Raw genomic sequence first — 5691 nt, 5'->3', positions numbered from 1 at the left:
TTCCCCTAGATAACTTCTACCCTCTCCCTACTGTGGAGATGGAAGCAAAATTTGGCAGAGCAGCAAGCTGGGAGTCGTGCAGGAGCCCTTTATTACCCAGGGGAAAATCAATTCCACTTAGGCCAACACATATGCTATAGATAAAAACACTACTCGCTCAGTGAAGCCACTATAAAGAGTTAGCCCATTCCTGACTTTCTCACCTTTCTAGCTGTTTTGCACATGTCTCCAAGTATCAGCAAAGGTTTTATGCCATAGTAAAGTCAGGTCTAGATGCAACTTAGGTGGAAAACTGCACAGCCACTCGTGTGTCATGCTGGGTGGAGCTAAGAGAGCAAATCCACATCCTTGTGCTGTAATCTTACTCTTTTCCCCAAATCACTGGTCTTCATGGGATCTGAGCAAAATGGGGCTCTTCTTTAATCAGTGTTCTCTCTATGAGAAAGTGTAGTGGATACGAAGCCATAGACCCTGAGCTCTTGCTTCTCATCTCTTTCACTGTCTGGAACTGCTCTGTTTGAAACAACATCCTTCATATGCACAGATTCATCTCAACTTTCATAGTTTTACATAACCTATTTTACAAAGATTGAGAGCATGGTTGCAGAGTCACCTCCAGCAGATCTGGGAAGACAGATTTCTAGTATGAGAGAGAGAAATTATACTACTTCTGACTTCTGGGTCTACCAAAACCTTGCATCTGACCATTCATGATGTGCAAAACAATGCTACCATCTGCATTCCCCCTTCAGGACAGCAGATTAACAGGCACAGTGCAGGCACCACTTGTCATTATTTAACCAAAAGCACCTTTCTACCTCTCTGATCCTCAACCCTTCCGGGGATGGGCTGGCTGACACATGCCATGTCACCCCCCACCACTGCTTCCTAGGGGACTGCTTTCCTCTTGCTTCCCAGTGATGTTACCTTCCAGAGCTCCCACAGGTACTCAAAGGGCAAATCTCTCAGCTTTAATCCTCAAAGCCATTAGCAATTATCTTGCATCACATTTGCCACTCATCACATGTGTACTCTTAGTCCCCACTAGCATTGAAAGCTTCCAACAGCCCTTGCCTTTTCAAAGGCCACTGCAGACAGCCATTTACACTTTAAATAGATATTAAAATGAAGCCACCTGCACGCCTTCCAGTTCCCAAACTGTAGAGCAGAGTGATGGATAATGGAAGTGTACCAACACATCAACAGTTTCCACTAGCAACTGCTGCAGAATAGCACGATACCAACTTCAAATATGGACAGAAAGTGGCTTTTGATATCAAATGTAAGTTTCAATTCCAAAAGAGTCTCTAAAAATAAACATTTTATTCCCACCCGCCCTTGATTTGATACCAAATGGATTGTGGAGAAGGACCAAACTCTAGAAACAGAAATAATAATAGAGATACAGCTTTAATTAACTGATCCTATATTCTTTCCCTTTCTACTGGACCTGCTGCCTCATTCAGCACACAGAAGTGTTCCATGGATGAGGCTATCTATCTTCCTTATTCACTCTGTGCCTGTATTTATCTCTATGCCAGCAGCGCCCTGCACAACACAGAGAATTCTGCTTCCCTCCTGGGCTTTTCGATTTGCCTTGTTATTATCACCACTGAGCAGCTCCCAAACTCAAAAGGACTTTTGTCTTCCAGTCACCTCCACAAAACCGAACCATTATCACAGGCATTTTGGAGGCAGGGGAATTGATTCATAGGCCAATTACAGCTAAAAATTTGCAAAGCTGACCATTAATTTTGGCCACCACAGTGGCTGGCTGCCTCTACATGCAAAAGGAGACAGCTTGTAGCCATCGCTGAAAAGTTGGGTGTATGTGATTTGCTCAGCACCATGTTCAGAGTCCATGGTAAAGGCAGAAGGAGAAGAGTGGGTTTCTACAACCCACTGCAGTGTTCTCAATACAGCCAGCTGCATTCATATTCTTGCTTGCACATACATTGAATGAAGGGTGCACACTTCTCCTTAAGCCATCAGTCAGGATTCCTGATCTGGGAAACACCAAGAACCTTCTCATCATTGTAAACCCTCTGGACAGGAAACATAAAACCACAAAGATAAATGTCAACAAGAATCAGTTAATCTTCAGTGCCACTATCAAGACACCAATAGCCCAGGTATAGCAATCTCCATGCACTCAAAGTACAGCTCCCTTGGGTTTCAGCTGCAGTGGTGATTTCTGCAAAGCAGACCCCAAGGGCTCACATCAGCCCCTTTCCTCCCCTGCAGTAAGTCATGTCTGCCTAAATCTGCTTTTAAACAATTGAGCACAAGCTCTGTCTTGGCTGAGAACCAAATGCTGCACATTTGCATCCCAACTTTACGCCTTCTTGTGCATTGAGCCATCCAGATGGCGAGCTGTATTGGAGGCTTAATGATCTGCTTCCCCGCCCCCCCAGTACGAGCACAGTAAATCACTGGCAAATCTTGCCGATGGTCTTTTAGAGGGAAGACAGAACAAATACATACAATGTGTTTTAAAATGCCAAGTCCTTCGGCAAATTATGGTCTGCAACATTGGTGCAGAGCATGGATTCAATTGAATGACTTAAAATGCTTGCAAGTAAGGGTGCCAGCCCACCCTTCCCATGTTCCCACACCTGGGACTCCCTCCTTTGCCAAGCAAAGATTTTGCCAGACTTGGCTTGCTCACTCCATTCTTGGTCACTGCAGTTCCTTGCCCTCTCCAAAGAAAGAAAGGCTCTTCTGGCAGAGACAGGCAGACCAAAACTTTTGGAAAAAATCTCAGGAAGAAAAGCTGGAGTTGGGTCTGTTTGAAGATTGGGTGCTGCTCACCACAGAGGCTGCTGGAGCCACGGCTGCCAGGACAGAGTTTTACATCCCCAAGTCATGATCAGGAGATGTGCATGTTCATGACATGAGACCAAGCTGCATCTTCTGCCCACAGAGCACTGCACAGGGCCCTGCTCACAGGATGAGACCTCAAACACTGGAAAGAGAGGTCTTAAGATATCATTATGTGCAGCCACATAAGATGCTTTTCTCATTTGACGAGGGGGTGAAGTGGTACACACAACCTTAGTCTCAGTAAATGGCCACAGCAATCTGACTGCGCCCCACATCATCACACAGAAAGCTGTGGCAGAAGCAGGAACTGCCTCTGAATTGTCCTGACAGCACTTAACAGTCGCCACTCTGGGGAACTCCATCTCATTCTCTTCAAACTTTCCAAAATCTGTAGTGACTAAGGCAAAGGCTTCACACTCTGCGGTCCTTATTGCTACCAAGCTCTGACCTCCCCCAAAAGCTGCTTCCACTGTGCCTGCTCGGTGAGGCATTGTCCTGTGTTGAAACACCATTATATCCTTGTATTTAAAGATTAGTGAATGATTCAGGATGTCAAAGCAATTCATTCAGGTTCACACCAAACTTAATTGTGGCATTTCCTTGTTACTCTATTTTGTCCCTCAAATTAAATCCCTTTATCACCAGAAGACGGTTCTCCAATGTGTGCGGTGCACTTATAACAAGGAATTTTCTCCTGTGGAATTCACTGTGTTTCTGTCCGTTTAAGCAGGATCTGGCAAGTTATTTGTATGCCTTGAGTTAACCACTACGAAGGAGTAAGCATCAGCTATACATTACATGTAATATACTGCACAAAACATAAGTATACCCACATGTGCAGTCAATTGAAATGTCGATGCTACTTCTTAAAGAACATGGAAGCAAGGGCTGGGGGACAGTGATGTAATTTTCAGCATTGAAGTGACAGACAAGGGAAGTGATCCAGTCTTGCATCTTATAAGTACTGGCAGATTGGCTAGGATTTGGGTGCTAACAAAGAGATTCAGTACATGGGCCTGGTTTCAATTAATGAACATGTGTCCATATGGCTCTGTGTGTGTACGTGTTTATACTGAGTGTTCTTTCCTGTTAATGGGTGTTGCGTAAGTACAAGCGTGCATGTGTGTCCCTGTGAAGACAGGTTCAGACCGGGTTCAAAAAGTGCCCAGCAGCACAGGCAAAATGTAGCGTTGACACCCAGGACAAAAGGTCTAGTTCATTAGCTGCGACAAAACCCAGGAGAGGGTGTATTTTAAACAGAAAATCTCTCTTCCCTGGCAGGAAATCAGACCCCCGTGGCACAGTGAAAACCCCAGACCTGAGCCGCTGACTGTGTGGGATCTGCCACTGTGTTGGGGCAGCGCAGCAATAGCTGGTGCAGAGACAGAAGGACCAAATACCATCAGACTTGCTCCTGGCAGACATACCAGCCAGGCTGCCCCACTCTACCTGCAGAGCGAGGAGACAGGGACTGCCAGTGCTCACGGCTCAAGTGGCTGGTACCAGTGTCCTCTTGCAGTAGCAGCTGTTGCCATTCTGCTCCTCTGGGCAGCCTAATTCCCTACGGAACATCCCACTGCAGCTGGCCCACCTGCGTGCACGCCAGACCACGCGCCTGCCTGGGATCTGTCAGCAAACAGGCTGTGTGTCTTGTCCACAGCACTTGCTGCTTCTTTAGGTGTTTTTTTTGTAAGAACAATTTAGGTGTCAGCTCAGTAGTCGTCAGATCGGTAGAAGAATAGGCCAAATGAGAGAAAATACCTTGTACATGATAGGAAATTCAGACCCAGCAATTTTTAAACAATTTGTGCATCCTTGAGGTTAATTTAATTCTTTATCCCACCCCCACCTCAGTTTCTTAAATTATAATTGGTTCTGCAAATGAAGACAGGCTGAGAAAATTGGGGCTGTTCAGCCTGGAGAAGAGAAGCTGCGTGGAGACCTCAGAGCAGCCTTCCAGTATCTGAAGGGGGCCTACAAGGATGCTGGGGAGGGACTCTTCGTTAGGGACTGTAGTGGTAGGACAAGGGGTAACGGCTTTAAACTTAAACAGGGGAAGTTTAGATTAGATATAAGGAAGAAGTTCTTCACAGTGAGGGTGCTGAGGCACTGGAATAGGTTGCCCAAGGAAGCTGTGAATGCTCCAACCCTGGCAGTGTTCAAGGCCAGGTTGGACAGAGCCTTGGGTGACATGGTTTAGTGTGAGGTGTCCCTGCTCATGGCAGGGGGGTTGGAACTAGATGATCTTTGGGGCCTGTCAAACCCTAACTATTCTATGATTCTATGATTCTATGTACTAATGAGGTTGATGATGACCATACAGAACCAGACTCTGATAAGGTGCTTACCTGTTATTTTAGGGTTATCTTGCCTTTTCAGCTCTACATTTCTTTCCCCCAAGATGCACTAACTTTGCATTGTTCTAACTAATGCTTAATTTAAGCTGGCACACATTCACCTCTGTTGGTATCAGTGCCTAAACACTTGCTTTAAGTACTCAATCAAATTATTCTCTCATTTTATTCCCAACAGCCACATACAGAGGGCTCAGGACCTGACAGTCCTGGCATATCTGTGGATCCTAAAGAGCAAGATGGATGCCTAATATCACCAGTGCAAGACTGAAAGCTGTTTGGAAGGAGGGGCGTAGGACAAGATATGCTATGGGATCTGGCTGAGTTCAGGGATAGCTCAACTGCTTGGAAACAAGTCTGGGCCCAGAGATACTAACAGTTTTGGGACTGTGTGTAAGACATTCACCCTTACCCTGCCAGACCCCCTGTAGCAGTGCAGCCATTGTCTAGCCCAGTTTTAGTCCTAACTCTATCTGCAATAGAGTTAACCAGTTTCTGCATTAGCGCTGTGCGT

The sequence above is a fragment of the Nestor notabilis genome, unplaced genomic scaffold (genome assembly GCF_000696875.1).
Source record: "Nestor notabilis isolate BGI_N333 unplaced genomic scaffold, ASM69687v1 scaffold26848, whole genome shotgun sequence".
Classification (NCBI taxonomy): Eukaryota; Metazoa; Chordata; class Aves; order Psittaciformes; family Psittacidae; genus Nestor; species Nestor notabilis.
This window is presented reverse-complemented; position numbering follows the sequence as displayed.